This window comes from Acipenser ruthenus, chromosome 35 (assembly GCF_902713425.1).
Source record: "Acipenser ruthenus chromosome 35, fAciRut3.2 maternal haplotype, whole genome shotgun sequence".
NCBI lineage: Eukaryota > Metazoa > Chordata > Actinopteri > Acipenseriformes > Acipenseridae > Acipenser > Acipenser ruthenus.
Genome location: NC_081223.1, coordinates 8,682,336 through 8,698,297, shown reverse-complemented (window position 1 = coordinate 8,698,297; position 15,962 = coordinate 8,682,336). Strand labels below are relative to the sequence as shown.

General features: G+C 40.2%; 10 non-coding genes across 10 annotated transcripts; 6 read left to right on the top strand and 4 right to left on the bottom strand.

Annotated features, from left to right (window-relative positions):
* Positions 1-1,739: 1,739 nt before the first annotated feature.
* On the top strand, positions 1,740-1,812 carry trnak-cuu (transfer RNA lysine (anticodon CUU)). The gene has a single exon. It is a non-coding gene; the product is annotated as a tRNA-Lys (tRNA).
* A 1,173-nt stretch (positions 1,813-2,985) lies between these two features.
* Positions 2,986-3,191, bottom strand: LOC131705509 (small nucleolar RNA U3). Its single transcript, XR_009310462.1, has one exon. It is a non-coding gene; the product is annotated as a small nucleolar RNA U3 (small nucleolar RNA).
* Positions 3,192-5,335: 2,144 nt separating this feature from the next.
* Positions 5,336-5,408, top strand: trnak-cuu (transfer RNA lysine (anticodon CUU)). The gene has a single exon. It is a non-coding gene; the product is annotated as a tRNA-Lys (tRNA).
* Positions 5,409-6,582: 1,174 nt separating this feature from the next.
* LOC131705489 (small nucleolar RNA U3) lies at positions 6,583-6,788 on the bottom strand. Its single transcript, XR_009310442.1, has one exon. It is a non-coding gene; the product is annotated as a small nucleolar RNA U3 (small nucleolar RNA).
* Positions 6,789-8,935: 2,147 nt separating this feature from the next.
* trnak-cuu (transfer RNA lysine (anticodon CUU)) lies at positions 8,936-9,008 on the top strand. The gene has a single exon. It is a non-coding gene; the product is annotated as a tRNA-Lys (tRNA).
* A 347-nt stretch (positions 9,009-9,355) lies between these two features.
* Positions 9,356-9,466, top strand: trnal-caa (transfer RNA leucine (anticodon CAA)). Its single transcript has 2 exons — positions 9,356-9,393; positions 9,421-9,466. It is a non-coding gene; the product is annotated as a tRNA-Leu (tRNA).
* A 716-nt stretch (positions 9,467-10,182) lies between these two features.
* On the bottom strand, positions 10,183-10,388 carry LOC117420189 (small nucleolar RNA U3). The gene has a single exon (XR_004547344.3). It is a non-coding gene; the product is annotated as a small nucleolar RNA U3 (small nucleolar RNA).
* Positions 10,389-12,530: 2,142 nt separating this feature from the next.
* On the top strand, positions 12,531-12,603 carry trnak-cuu (transfer RNA lysine (anticodon CUU)). Its single transcript has one exon. It is a non-coding gene; the product is annotated as a tRNA-Lys (tRNA).
* Positions 12,604-12,950: 347 nt separating this feature from the next.
* trnal-caa (transfer RNA leucine (anticodon CAA)) lies at positions 12,951-13,061 on the top strand. Its single transcript has 2 exons — positions 12,951-12,988; positions 13,016-13,061. It is a non-coding gene; the product is annotated as a tRNA-Leu (tRNA).
* Positions 13,062-13,776: 715 nt separating this feature from the next.
* LOC117420190 (small nucleolar RNA U3) lies at positions 13,777-13,982 on the bottom strand. Its single transcript, XR_004547345.3, has one exon. It is a non-coding gene; the product is annotated as a small nucleolar RNA U3 (small nucleolar RNA).
* Between the last annotated feature and the right edge of the window lie 1,980 nt (positions 13,983-15,962).

Genomic DNA, 15,962 nt, shown 5'->3' with positions numbered 1-15,962 from the left:
CTGATTTGCTCGTATCAAGCTGCGATGAAGCCTATGAGAATCGGTGGCACTATTAAAGGGGAATTAGCTCAAATGGTAGAGCGCTCGCTTAGCATGCGAGAAGTAGCGTGATCGATGCCCGCATTCTCCAAATAATTTTAAAGTATCTGCGTATTTTGTCCCGGCGCATTATGGAGATAAATACAAAGTGTGACAATTCTTTGTAACAGTGACGCCCACCCTACATGTGTATTTTAATGCACAGTCTGCTAATTTGTAATAATCCCCGGACTGAAAAACTGCAGCGCGTGATATTTTGTAGGTCTTCTTATCTCCTATGTCCGCTAACGCTAGGCACAACGTGCCCGAGTGCTGTAGCAGCAGCCATGAAGCAAGTTAGTTTTTCAGTAGAAATAAAGTTTTTGTGTATGGGTGTTTTGAAAAGCTCAGTTAAATAGCTACGTATTTTGAAATAAGGATGTATTCATTATTATGAACGTTGGCAGAAAGGATATTGTATTAATATTTCCCACGCGTGCTTGACTTGTACAAATCTGATAGAGTTTCAACAAAGGCATTTGACTTGGGTTCATTATTTAGCCTATACTGCCATCTACAGCATTACTGCGGGTGTCGTTTGCTTCTTTTGACAATAATACGGCAGTTTTCACGGAAAACCGTGAGAGCATGTAGTCGTGGCCGAGTGGTTAATGAACAAACAGAGCTGTCAGAAATGGAATTCGAACCCACGCTTCCAGGGTAACTGTGATCTGAACGCAGCGCCTTAGATCGCTCAACCATCCTGAATTACACACGTCTTTTTACAACATTGCAGTACACTGCTGAACCTCCGATGTCTGACGCTGCAGTAAATCAACTCGTGTGTGCGTGTACTTATTCTTTTTCTGTTTATATGAAGGAGGGCGACCTGATTTGTCGCATTCTATATGGGACTGTAGCAGTCACACCCAGTGATGCCCAGTGAGAGTCCTAATACAGACACTACTAAAAACAAATTAAAAGGTTTGGAATAGGAATGACAACAGAATGACAAAGGCAGAATAACAATTCACAAAGCTATATTACAATGATCCAAGATTCACATAAATCAGTTCAAATAACTATACAATAAAATGTATTAAAGTTGTACTAAAAACAAGGAGGGGAAATTGAATAAAGCCAGCCAATAGCCACTTTTTAAAAGCATGGGGTATTAGACCAACATATAGCAGCGATTACACTTCTCATTAAGAGTGCTAGGTGATTGGAAACAGCTCTTCCCAGCAAGGGTTCAACAACAAAAGCCAGATTGTTAATACACACAAGTTTTAACAGTATTAGGGAACGTTAGCTGCAACATTGCAGGCTTAACTATATTAGAGCAATTCAACAGCAATACAAGTTTAGTTAAGATAATTAGCAGCAACGTTCAGGTTTAGCAGAGGTGTAGCATAAGTAAACAGAACCAAAAGGTGTGGGGACATTTACCTGCTGCTGGAACACTTTTAATCTAACAAAACAAAATTGATGAGACCGGGATTTAACCACACGTCTCAGAGCTTTATTCAACAGACTAGCTCTCGAATTATCCAACACTTTACTTTTGGAATATACTCACACGGCTGTAACACCGCAGACACAGAAACAGCGCGTCTCCAGAACACTCATCTACAGCAGCAGCACACCGAATCTCAGGTCCCACGCACCTGTCGGTACTTCCTCTCTCGCCCCGCCTGAAACAAAGAAACTTTCTCCTGTCAGCCCGGCTAGCTCAGTCGGTAGAGCATGAGACTCTTAATCTCAGGGTCGTGGGTTCGAGCCCCACGTTGGGCGTCCTTTTTAAATACAAATTGTAGATGTTTCTTCGAGGCAACGGAGCAATGTCTGATTCTGTTCACATTGTATAAAGTATTGCAAAACAATTACTTATTGGTCATTGTCATATAGCAATTGCTATTGTAAAATGCGTGCATCCTTTAAAGCTATACCGATATTGAAATAAAGAATCTTTCTTTCGTGGGTTGGCTTCAATCTGTTTCTTTTTTTACACTTGTCATTACATCATTCATGGAGCAAGTTTGTATGTGCGTAATAAACCCAATCGGGCCTTGATACAATAGACAACCCTAGTCTGTGCTGAAATGAAATAATGCGGTTTTCTACTATAGCAAACGCAGCTTGTCAGAATGGCCGAGTGGTCTAAGGCGCCAGACTCAAGGACTCTGTCTTTCCAAAGAATTGTGTGTTCTGCTCTCCGAATGGAGGCGTGGGTTCAAATCCCACTCTGACAGTTCACTTTTACTTATTTTTTAAATGAATAAATATGTTCATTTTACTATAAAAGATTGTTTCAAGGAAATCAACAGCTGATACCAAACTCTTGTCAGCACTCAATACCATTTTAATTTCCATTTTAAATCGGACTAAAATAGCGTTCCTAACACAGATTGCATTTTTGCTGTAAACTGGCTACTTGTTGAAGTCACTGAAAAATATTTTGTGTAGAAACATGTGTTATTTAACTAAAGATTGTTTTAATATTTCAAATAACACATTACTTTGAAAAAAATCTCCGACTGCCACTGGATCGTGGTCTCAGGCTGGGATGCGGACCATTGAGAACAGTACAAACGATCTATTAGTGGAAGTAGCTTACATGAGAAATGCCCTCGTTTAACATGCTAGGATGATCGACTTCGGTATTCTCCAACTGCTGTTTACATTTTCTAACACGTTATGAGGACGAATACAAAGGTTGACAGCTTCCTTGTAAGTGGGGGTAAGCACAAGTTATTTTCAGATGTAATGTCTATTTTAAACTCAATCTAGTCCTGCGTAGTGCAAAAGACATTGCTATATTTTTATATTAGTCAAGCCCTATTTAAAGTGTTCTTAAATTGTTTTAACATTAGCAATGATCAATTTAAATTTGGTTATTGATTTAAACAACTGAACAATTGTGGGCTTGATGGTTTCTTTTTTCTACGTTTCTACCGGAATGAGATACGCACTCAAAATGTGTCCCCTTCCTTCAACAATCCCCGACTGAAGATTGAAGTGGTCATTACTTGCAGCGAGTAGGTTCCCGATAACAACACTCATTGTCAGCTCGGTGCTGAGAAGAAAACACTGCCACTCCTCCTGGTGGATACCGAGACCAATCCCTTCAAAACATGTTTCATTCTAGAAATGATCCTTGCAAGTATAGTCTTAACTTTTATTAGCAGACCTTCGCCCCCAACTGGCAAGCTCTACTTCATATGAAACAATGACTGGGCAACAACGAGGTGTTACATTAACAATACAAACTAACTCGAGACAGCCAAGCCGTTAAAGCATACCTTAAGTTTGTCGCGTGATACAAAAGCAAGTATTGGCATTTTTGCATTGTCTGCCTCGTCAAACAAGCTCGAGCCACAGCACACAACGCTGCTGCATCGGGACACAGATTGTGGATTTATAAGCGACTGAATAAACGAGCTGAGACTACTTTTTAAAGAAATTGAAAACATACCTCTAGTCGAAATATTTGCTATTTAGTTAATTCAATTATTTTTTTAAATTTGCAAATCACAGACTACATTGCCAAAATAATAATAATAATAAAAAAAAACTAATCTGATTTGCTCGTATCAAGCTGCGATGAAGCCTATGAGAATCGGTGGCTCCATTAAAGGGGAATTAGCTCAAATGGTAGAGCGCTCGCTTAGCATGCGCGAAGTAGCGGGATCGATGCCCGCATTCTCCAAATAATTTTAAAGTATCTGCGTATTTTGTCCCGGCGCATTATGGAGATAAATACAAAGTGTGACAATTCTTTGTAACAGTGACGCCCACCCTACATGTGTATTTTAATGCACAGTCTGCTAATTTGTAATAATCCCAGGACTGAAAAACTGCATCGCGTGATATTTTGTAGGTCTTCTTATCTCCTATGTCCGCTAACGCTAGGCACAACGTGCCCGAGTGCTGTAGCAGCAGCCATGAAGCAAGTTAGTTTTTCAGTAGAAATAAAGTTTTTGTGTATGGGTGTTTTGAAAAGCTCAGTTAAATAGCTACGTATTTTGAAATAAGGATGTATTCATTATTATGAACGTTGGCAGAAAGGATATTGTATTAATATTTCCCACGCGTGCTTGACTTGTACAAATCTGATAGAGTTTCAACAAAGGCATTTGACTTGGGTTCATTATTTAGCCTATACTGCCATCTACAGCATTACTGCGGGTGTCGTTTGCTTCTTTTGACAATAATACGGCTGTTTTCACGGAAAACCGTGAGAGCATGTAATCGTGGCCGAGTGGTTAATGAACAAACAGAGCTGTCAGAAATGGAATTCGAACCCACGCTTCCAGGGTAACTGTGATCTGAACGCAGCGCCTTAGATCGCTCAACCATCCTGAATTACACACGTCTTTTTACAACATTGCAGTACACTGCTGAACCTCCGATGTCTGACGCTGCAGTAAATCAACTCGTGTGTGCGTGTACTTATTCTTTTTCTGTTTATATGAAGGAGGGCGACCTGTTTTGTCGCATTCTATATGGGACTGTAGCAGTCACACCCAGTGATGCCCAGTCAGAGTCCTAATACCGACACTACTAAAAACAAATTAAAAGGTTTGGAATAGGAATGACAACAGAATGACAAAGGCAGAATAACAATTCACAAAGCTATATTACAATGATCCAAGATTCACATAAATCAGTTCAAATAACTATACAATAAAATGTATTAAAGTTGTACTAAAAACAAGGAGGGGAAATGAATAAAGCCAGCCAATAGCCACATTTTAAAAGCATGGGGTATTAGACCAACATATAGCAGCGATTACACTTCTCATTAAGAGTGCTAGGTGATTGGAAACAGCTCTTCCCAGCAAGGGTTCAACAACAAAAGCCAGATTGTTAATACACACAAGTTTTAACAGTATTAGGGAACGTTAGCTGCAACATTGCAGGCTTAACTATATTAGAGCAATTCAACAGCAATACAAGTTTAGTTAAGATAATTAGCAGCAACGTTCAGGTTTAGCAGAGGTGTAGCATAAGTAAACAGAACCAAAAGGTGTGGGGACATTTACCTGCTGCTTGAACACTTTTAATCTAACAAAACAAAATTGATGAGACCGGGATTTAACCACACGTCTCAGAGCTTTATTCAACAGACTAGCTCTCGAATTATCCAACACTTTACTTTTGGAATATACTCACACGGCTGTAACACCGCAGACACAGAAACAGCGCGTCTCCAGAACACTCATCTACAGCAGCAGCACACCGAATCTCAGGTCCCACGCACCTGTCGGTACTTCCTCTCTCGCCCCGCCTGAAACAAAGAAACTTTCTCCTGTCAGCCCGGCTAGCTCAGTCGGTAGAGCATGAGACTCTTAATCTCAGGGTCGTGGGTTCGAGCCCCACGTTGGGCGTCCTTTTTAAATACAAATTGTAGATGTTTCTTCGAGGCAACGGAGCAATGTCTGATTCTGTTCACATTGTATAAAGTATTGCAACACAATTACTTATTGGTCATTGTCATATAGCAATTGCTATTGTAAAATGTGTGCATCCTTTAAAGCTATACCGATATAGAAATAAAGAATCTTTCTTTCGTGGGTTGGCTTCAATCTGTTTCTTTTTTTAAACTTGTCATTACATCATTCATGGAGCAAGTTTGTATGTGCGTAATAAACCCAATCGGGCCTTGATACAATAGACAACCCTAGTCTGTGCTGAAATGAAATAATGCGCTTTTCTACAACCGCAAACGCAGCTTATCAGAATGGCCGAGTGGTCTAAGGCACCAGACTCAAGGACTCTGTCTTTCCAAAGAATTGTGTGTTCTGGTCTCCGAATGGAGGCGTGGGTTTAAATCCCACTACTGACAGTTCACTTTTACTTATTTTTTAAATGAATAAATATGTTCATTTTACTATAAAAGATTGTTTCAAGGAAATCAACAGCTGATACCAAACTCTTGTCAGCACTCAATACCATTTTAATTTCCATTTTAAATCGGACTAAAATAGCGTTCCTAACACAGATTGCATTTTTGCTGTAAACTGGCTACTTGTTGAAGTCACTGAAAAATATTTTGTGTAGAAACATGTGTTATTTAACTAAAGATTGTTTTAATATTTCAAATAACACATTACTTTGAAAAAAATCTCCGACTGCCACTGGATCGTGGTCTCAGGCTGGGATGCGGACCATTGAGAACAGTACAAACGATCTATTAATGGAAGTAGCTTACATGAGAAATGCCCTCGTTTAACATGCTAGGATGATCGACTTCGGTATTCTCCAACTGCTGTTTACATTTTCTAACACGTTATGAGGACGAATACAAAGGTTGACAGCTTCCTTGTAAGTGGGGGTAAGCACAAGTTATTTTCAGATGTAATGTCTATTTTAAACTCAATCTAGTCCTGCGTAGTGCAAAAGACATTGCTATATTTTTATATTAGTCAAGCCCTATTTAAAGTGTTCATAAATTGTTTTAACATTAGCAACGATCAATTTAAATTTGGTTATTGATTTAAACAACTGAACAATTGTGGGCTTGATGGTTTCTTTTTTCTACGTTTCTACCGGAATGAGATATGCACTCAAAATGTGTCCCCTTCCTTCAACAATCCCCGACTGAAGATTGAAGTGGTCATTACTTGCAGCGAGTAGGTTCCCGATAACAACACTCATTGTCAGCTCGGTGCTGAGAAGAAAACACTGCCACTCCTCCTGGTGGATACCGAGACCAATCCCTTGAAAACATGTTTCATTCTAGAAATGATCCTTGAAAATATAGTCTTAACTTTTATTAGCAGACCTTCGCCCCCAACTGGCAAGCTCTACTTCATATGAAACAATGACTGGGCAACAACGAGGTGTTACATTAACAATACAAACTAACTCGAGACAGCCAAGCCGTTAAAGCATACCTTCAGTTTTGTCGCGTGATACAAAAGCAAGTATTGGCATTTTTGCATTGTCTGCCTCGTCAAACAAGCTCGAGCCACAGCACACAACGCTGCTGCATCGGGACACAGATTGTGGATTTATAAGCGACTGAATAAACGAGCTGAGACTACTTTTTAAAGAAATTGAAAACATACCTCTAGTCGAAATATTTGCTATTTAGTTAATTCAATTATTTTTTTAAATTTGCAAATCACAGACTACATTGCCAAAATAATAATAATAATAAAAAAAAAACTAATCTGATTTGCTCGTATCAAGCTGCGATGAAGCCTATGAGAATCGGTGGTACCATTAAAGGGGAATTAGCTCAAATGGTAGAGCGCTCGCTTAGCATGCGCGAAGTAGCGGGATCGATGCCCGCATTCTCCAAATAATTTTAAAGTATCTGCGTATTTTGTCCCGGCGCATTATGGAGATAAATACAAAGTGTGACAATTCTTTGTAACAGTGACGCCCACCCTACATGTGTATTTTAATGCACAGTCTGCTAATTTGTAATAATCCCCGGACTGAAAAACTGCAGCGCGTGATATTTTGTAGGTCTTCTTATCTCCTATGTCCGCTATCGCTAGTCACAACGTGCCCGAGTGCTGTAGCAGCAGCCATGAAGCAAGTTAGTTTTTCAGTAGAAATAAAGTTTTTGTGTATGGGTGTTTTGAAAAGCTCAGTTAAATAGCTACGTATTTTGAAATAAGGATGTATTCATTATTATGAACGTTGGCAGAAAGGATATTGTATTAATATTTCCCACGTGTGCTTGACTTGTACAAATCTGATAGAGTTTCAACAAAGGCATTTGACTTGGGTTCATTATTTAGCCTATACTGCCATCTACAGCATTACTGCGGGTGTCGTTTGCTTCTTTTGACAATAATACGGCTGTTTTCACGGAAAACCGTGAGAGCATGTAGTCGTGGCCGAGTGGTTAATGAACAAACAGAGCTGTCAGAAATGGAATTCGAACCCACGCTTCCAGGGTAACTGTGATCTGAACGCAGCGCCTTAGATCTCTCAACCATCCTGAATTACACACGTCATTTTACAACATTGCAGTACTCTGCTGAACCTCCGATGTCTGACGCTGCAGTAAATCAACTCGTGTGTGCGTGTACTTATTCTTTTTCTGTTTATATGAAGGAGGGCGACCTGTTTTGTCGCATTCTATATGGGATTGTAGCAGTCACACCCAGTGATGCCCAGTCAGAGTCCTAATACCGACACTACTAAAAACAAATTAAAAGGTTTGGAATAGGAATGACAACAGAATGACAAAGGCAGAATAACAATTCACAAAGCTATATTACAATGATCCAAGATTCACATAAATCAGTTCAAATAACTATACAATAAAATGTATTAAAGTTGTACTAAAAACAAGGAGGGGAAGTTGAATAAAGCCAGCCAATAGCCACATTTTAAAAGCATGGGGTATTAGACCAACATATAGCAGCGATTACACTTCTCATTAAGAGTGCTAGGTGATTGGAAACAGCTCTTCCCAGCAAGGGTTCAACAACAAAAGCCAGATTGTTAATACACACAAGTTTTAACAGTATTAGGGAACGTTAGCTGCAACATTGCAGGCTTAACTATATTAGAGCAATTCAACAGCAATACAAGTTTAGTTAAGATAATTAGCAGCAACGTTCAGGTTTAGCAGCGGTGTAGCATAAGTAAACAGAACCAAAAGGTGTGGGGACATTTACCTGCTGCTTGAACACTTTTAATCTAACAAAACAAAATTGATGAGACCGGGATTTAACCACACGTCTCAGAGCTTTATTCAACAGACTAGCTCTCGAATTATCCAACACTTTACTTTTGGAATATACTCACACGGCTGTAACACCGCAGACACAGAAACAGCGCGTCTCCAGAACACTCATCTACAGCAGCAGCACACCGAATCTCAGGTCCCACGCACCTGTCGGTACTTCCTCTCTCGCCCCGCCTGAAACAAAGAAACTTTCTCCTGTCAGCCCGGCTAGCTCAGTCGGTAGAGCATGAGACTCTTAATCTCAGGGTCGTGGGTTCGAGCCCCACGTTGGGCGTCCTTTTTAAATACAAATTGTAGATGTTTCTTCGAGGCAACGGAGCAATGTCTGATTCTGTTCACATTGTATAAAGTATTGCAACACAATTACTTATTGGTCATTGTCATATAGCAATTGCTATTGTAAAATGCGTGCATCCTTTAAAGCTATACCGATATTGAAATAAAGAATCTTTCTTTCGTGGGTTGGCTTCAATCTGTTTCTTTTTTTACACTTGGCATTACATCATTCATGGAGCAAGTTTGTATGTGCGTAATAAACCCAATCGGGCCTTGATACAATAGACAACCCTAGTCTGTTCTGAAATGAAATAATGCGGTTTTCTACCTTCGCAAACGCAGCTTGTCAGAATGGCCGAGCGGTCTAAGGCGCCAGACTCAAGGACTCTGTCTTTCCAAAGAATTGTGTGTTCTGGTCTCCGAATGGAGGCGTGGGTTCAAATCCCACTTCTGACAGTTCACTTTTACTTATTTTTTAAATGAATAAATATGTTCATTTTACTATAAAAGATTGTTTCAAGGAAATCAACAGCTGATACCAAACTCTTGTCAGCACTCAATACCATTTTAATTTCCATTTTAAATCGGACTAAAATAGCGTTCTAACACAGATTGCATTTTTGCTGTAAACTGGCTACTTGTTGAAGTCACTGAAAAATATTTTGTGTAGAAACATGTGTTATTTAACTAAAGATTGTTTTAATATTTCAAATAAAACATTACTTTGAAAAACATCTCCGACTGCCACTGGATCGTGGTCTCAGGCTGGGATCCGGACCATTGAGAAAAGTACAAACGATCTATTAGTGGAAGTAGCTTACATGAGAAATGCCCTCGTTTAACATGCAAGGATGATCGACTTCGGTATTCTCCAACTGCTGTTTACATTTTCTAACACGTTATGAGGACGAATACAAAGGTTGACAGCTTCCTTGTAAGTGGGGGTAAGCACAAGTTATTTTCAGATGTAATGTCTATTTTAAACTCAATCTAGTCCTGCGTAGTGCAAAAGACATTGCTATATTTTTTATATTAGTCAAGCCCTATTTAAAGTGTTCTTAAATTGTTTTAACATTAGCAATGATTAATTTAAATTTGGTTATTGATTTAAACAACTGAACAATTGTGGGCTTGATGGTTACTTTTTTCTACGTTTCTACCGGAATGAGATACGCACTCAAAATGTGCCCCCTTCCTTCAACAATCCCCGACTGAAGATTGAAGTGGTCATTACTTGCAGCGAGTAGGTTCCCGATAACAACACTCATTGTCAGCTCGGTGCTGAGAAGAAAACACTGCCACTCCTCCTGGTGGATACCGAGACCAATCCCTTCAAAACATGTTTCATTCTAGAAATGATCCTTGCAAGTATAGTCTTAACTTTTATTAGCAGACCTTCGCCCCCAACTGGCAAGCTCTACTTCATATGAAACAATGACTGGGCAACAACGAGGTGTTACATTAACAATACAAACTAACTCGAGACAGCCAAGCCGTTAAAGCATACCTTAAGTTTGTCGCGTGATACAAAAGCAAGTATTGGCATTTTTGCATTGTCTGCCTCGTCAAACAAGCTCGAGCCACAGCACACAACGCTGCTGCATCGGGACACAGATTGTGGATTTATAAGCGACTGAATAAACGAGCTGAGACTACTTTTTAAAGAAATTGAAAACATACCTCTAGTCGAAATATTTGCTATTTAGTTAATTCAATTATTTTTTAAATTTGCAAATCACAGACTACATTGCCAAAATAATAATAATAAAAAAAAAACTAATCTGATTTGCTCGTATCAAGCTGCGATGAAGCCTATGAGAATCGGCGTTACCATTAGAGGGGAATTAGCTCAAATGGTAGAGCGCTCGCTTAGCATGCGAGAAGTAGCGGGATCGATGCCCGCATTCTCCAAATAATTTTAAAGTATCTGCGTATTTTGTCCTGGCGCATTATGGAGATAAATACAAAGTGTGACAATTCTTTGTAACAGTGACGCCCACCCTACATGTGTATTTTAATGCACAGTCTGCTAATTTGTAATAATCCCCGGACTGAAAAACTGCAGCGCGTGATATTTTGTAGGTCTTCTTATCTCCTATGTCCGCTAACGCTAGGCACAACGTGCCCGAGTGCTGTAGCAGCAGCCATGAAGCAAGTTAGTTTTTCAGTAGAAATAAAGTTTGTGTGTATGGGTGTTTTGAAAAGCTCAGTTAAATAGCTACGTATTTTGAAATAAGGATGTATTCATTATTATGAACGTTGGCAGAAAGGATATTGTATTAATATTTCCCACGTGTGCTTGACTTGTACAAATCTGATAGAGTTTCAACAAAGGCATTTGACTTGGGTTCATTATGTAGCCTATACTGCCATCTACAGCATTACTGCGGGTGTCGTTTGCTTCTTTTGACAATAATACGGCTGTTTTCACGGAAAACCGTGAGAGCATGTAGTCGTGGCCGAGTGGTTAATGAACAAACAGAGCTGTCAGAAATGGAATTCGAACCCACGCTTCCAGGGTAACTGTGATCTGAACGCAGCGCCTTAGATCGCTCAACCATCCTGAATTACACACGTCTTTTTACAACATTGCAGTACACTGCTGAACCTCCGATGTCTGACGCTGCAGTAAATCAACTCGTGTGTGCGTGTACTTATTCTTTTTCTGTTTATATGAAGGAGGGCGACCTGTTTTGTCGCATTCTATATGGGATTGTAGCAGTCACACCCAGTGATGCCCAGTGAGAGTCCTAATACCGACACTACTAAAAACAAATTAAAAGGTTTGGAATAGGAATGACAACAGAATGACAAAGGCAGAATAACAATTCACAAAGCTATATTACAATGATCCAAGATTCACATAAATCAGTTCAAATAACTATACAATAAAATGTATTAAAGTTGTACTAAAAACAAGGAGGGGAAGTTGAATAAAGCCAGCCAATAGCCACATTTTAAAAGCATGGGGTATTAGACCAACATATAGCAGCGATTACACTTCTCATTAAGAGTGCTAGGTGATTGGAAACAGCTCTTCCCAGCAAGGGTTCAACAACAAAAGCCAGATTGTTAATACACACAAGTTTTAACAGTATTAGGGAACGTTAGCTGCAACATTGCAGGCTTAACTATATTAGAGCAATTCAACAGCAATACAAGTTTAGTTAAGATAATTAGCAGCAACGTTCAGGTTTAGCAGCGGTGTAGCATAAGTAAACAGAACCAAAAGGTGTGGGGACATTTACCTGCTGCTTGAACACTTTTAATCTAACAAAACAAAATTGATGAGACCGGGATTTAACCACACGTCTCAGAGCTTTATTCAACAGACTAGCTCTCGAATTATCCAACACTTTACTTTTGGAATATACTCACACGGCTGTAACACCGCAGACACAGAAACAGCGCATCTCCAGAACACTCATCTACAGCAGCAGCACACCGAATCTCAGGTCCCACGCACCTGTCGGTACTTCCTCTCTCGCCCCGCCTGAAACAAAGAAACTTTCCCCTGTCAGCCCGGCTAGCTCAGTCGGTAGAGCATGAGACTCTTAATCTCAGGGTCGTGGGTTCGAGCCCCACGTTGGGCGTCCTTTTTAAATACAAATTGTAGATGTTTCTTCGAGGCAACGGAGCAATGTCTGATTCTGTTCACGTTGTATAAAGTATTGCAACACAATTACTTATTGGTCATTGTCATATAGCAATTGCTATTGTAAAATGCGTGCATCCTTTAAAACTATACCGATATTGAAATAAAGAATCTTTCTTTCGTGGGTTGGCTTCAATCTGTTTCTTTTTTTAAACTTGTCATTACATCATTCATGGAGCAAGTTTGTATGTGCGTAATAAACCCAATCGGGCCTTGATACAATAGACAACCCTAGTCTCTGCTGAAATGAAATAATGCGCTTTTCTACGATAGCAAACGCAGCTTGTCAGAATGGCCGAGTGGTCTAAGGCGCCAGACTCAAGGACTCTGTCTTTCCAAAGAATTGTGTGTTCTGGTCTCCGAATGGAGGCGTGGGTTCAAATCCCACTTCTGACAGTTCACTTTTACTTATTTTTTAAATGAATAAATATGTTCATTTTACTATAAAAGATTGTTTCAAGGAAATCAACAGCTGATACCAAACTCTTGTCAGCACTCAATACCATTTTAATTTCCATTTTAAATCGGACTAAAATAGCGTTCTAACACAGATTGCATTTTTGCTGTAAACTGGCTACTTGTTGAAGTCACTGAAAAATATTTTGTGTAGAAACATGTGTTATTTAACTAAAGATTGTTTTAATATTTCAAATAACACATTACTTTGAAAAAAATCTCCGACTGCCACTGGATCGTGGTCTCAGGCTGGGATGCGGACCATTGAGAACAGTACAAACGATCTATTAGTGGAAGTAGCTTACATGAGAAATGCCCTCGTTTAACATGCTAGGATGATCGACTTTGGTATTCTCCAACTGCTGTTTACATTTTCTAACACGTTATGAGGACGAATACAAAGGTTGACAGCTTCCTTGTAAGTGGGGGTAAGCACAAGTTATTTTCAGATGCAATGTCTATTTTAAACTCAATCTAGTCCTGCGTAGTGCAAAAGACATTGCTATATTTTTATATTAGTCAAGCCCTATTTAAAGTGTTCATAAATTGTTTTAACATTAGCAATGATCAATTTAAATTTGGTTATTGATTTAAACAACTGAACAATTGTGGGCTTGATGGTTTCTTTTTTCTACGTTTCTACCGGAATGAGATACGCACTCAAAATGTGTCCCCTTCCTTCAACAATCCCCGACTGAAGATTGAAGTGGTCATTACTTGCAGCGAGTAGGTTCCCGATAACAACACTCATTGTCAGCTCGGTGCTGAGAAGAAAACACTGCCACTCCTCCTGGTGGATACCGAGACCAATCCCTTCAAAACATGTTTCATTCTAGAAATGATCCTTGCAAATATAGTCTCAACTTTTATTAGCAGACCTTCGCCCCCAACTGGCAAGCTCTACTTCATATGAAACAATGACTGGGCAACAACGAGGTGTTACATTAACAATACAAACTAACTCGAGACAGCCAAGCCGTTAAAGCATACCTTAAGTTTGTCGCGTGATACAAAAGCAAGTATTGGCATTTTTGCATTGTCTGCCTCGTCAAACAAGCTCGAGCCACAGCACACAACGCTGCTGCATCGGGACACAGATTGTGGATTTATAAGCGACTGAATAAACGAGCTGAGACTACTTTTTAAAGAAATTGAAAACATACCTCTAGTCGAAATATTTGCTATTTAGTTAATTCAATTATTTTTTTAAATTTGCAAATCACAGACTACATTGCCAAAATAATAATAATAATAAAAAAAAAAACTAATCTGATTTGCTCGTATCAAGCTGCGATGAAGCCTATGAGAATCGGTGGCACCATTAAAGGGGAATTAGCTCAAATGGTAGAGCGCTCGCTTAGCATGCGAGAAGTAGCGGGATCGATGCCCGCATTCTCCAAATAATTTTAAAGTATCTGCGTATTTTGTCCCGGCGCATTATGGAGATAAATACAAAGCGTGACAATTCTTTGTAACAGTGACGCCCACCCTACATGTGTATTTTAATGCACAGTCTGCTAATTTGTAATAATCCCCGGACTGAAAAACTGCAGCGCGTGATATTTTGTAGGTCTTCTTATCTCCTATGTCCGCTAACGCTAGGCACAACGTGCCCGAGTGCTGTAGCAGCAGCCATGAAGCAAGTTAGTTTTTCAGTAGAAATAAAGTTTTTGTGTATGTGTAACCTTTTTTAAAACTACAGTGCATGCAAGACCACACGGTTACGTAATGGGCAGCTAGGCTGCGTCTCCTCCTAAATATTAGTTTCGGTTTGAATGAATTACTGTGAATAAAACAACCTGTTGTTTTAGCGTACTCTGCGTTGTGTTGTGTATTATTATTTGTTTGACCCAGACCACAATCACTCTGGCTCAGACTCAGGTACAACAGAGTTTATTTTTTGCTCATCTCCTGCAAACGAAACCAAGTATAGCAGACAGACATCAGCACACTGTTGCACAGCCGGAGCCATTTTACAAACTAACTCCAGTATGCTGATGTAAATTACCCACATGGAGAAGAAACAGGAAGTGTCCCAGAATTCCCTACCAGTTTGTAGTTTATTTGCTAACTTCTTAAACTAGCTGGCTACACAGAAAAGGACGCCCTCGTCTTACATGTTAATGCAAACGTATGTCACAACTGTTGCAAACTCTAAAGTCTCTGGGAATCCGCAGGGCCTGTCTTCTTTTGGGTTTCCCAGATTTGCCTTCCCCTAGCAATCTTCTGGCAATATCGGCACTGTTCAGAACCTAGAGTCTCTGCGTGGTGCTCTAAAGATAACCTATTAGGTGGCCTCCTCTGCCGAGTGGAGCGGCGGAGTTCGATGTTTCCTGGGGCCTGGCCCATGGCAGGCGGACCTGCTCTGGCCTGGCTACGGATACTTAAAATCTCCGGGGTCTGGCTCGGGGCGGATGGACCCTCCGGGGTCTGGCTCGGGGCGGATGGACCCTCCGGGGTCTGGCTCGGGGCGGATGGACCCTCCGGTCCTGACAACTCACTACCTAAACAGATGTGGTCTGGGTTGTGCGTTTCTGAATAGTCAGCCCCTATTTCTGTATCATGATAACCCCTTTCCCAGCTAAGCTGACTGTCATTATCGCTATCGTCTCTATCGCTGAGAAATGGATGGGTGCCCAAGCCCATGTGTCTGCTAGGTGCGAGTGCAATTGATTTAGGGAGCTTCTCTGTTCCTATGCTATCAATCTGATTCCCCCGGTTTCTTGCTTGTGACCCTACCTCTACATATAAGTTTTCCTCATCCTCAGAGGTGTCTATTTCAAAATTTGACCTTACGTGGCTAGTGTTCGAACCCTGATCATCCATACAGGTAAGCTGCTT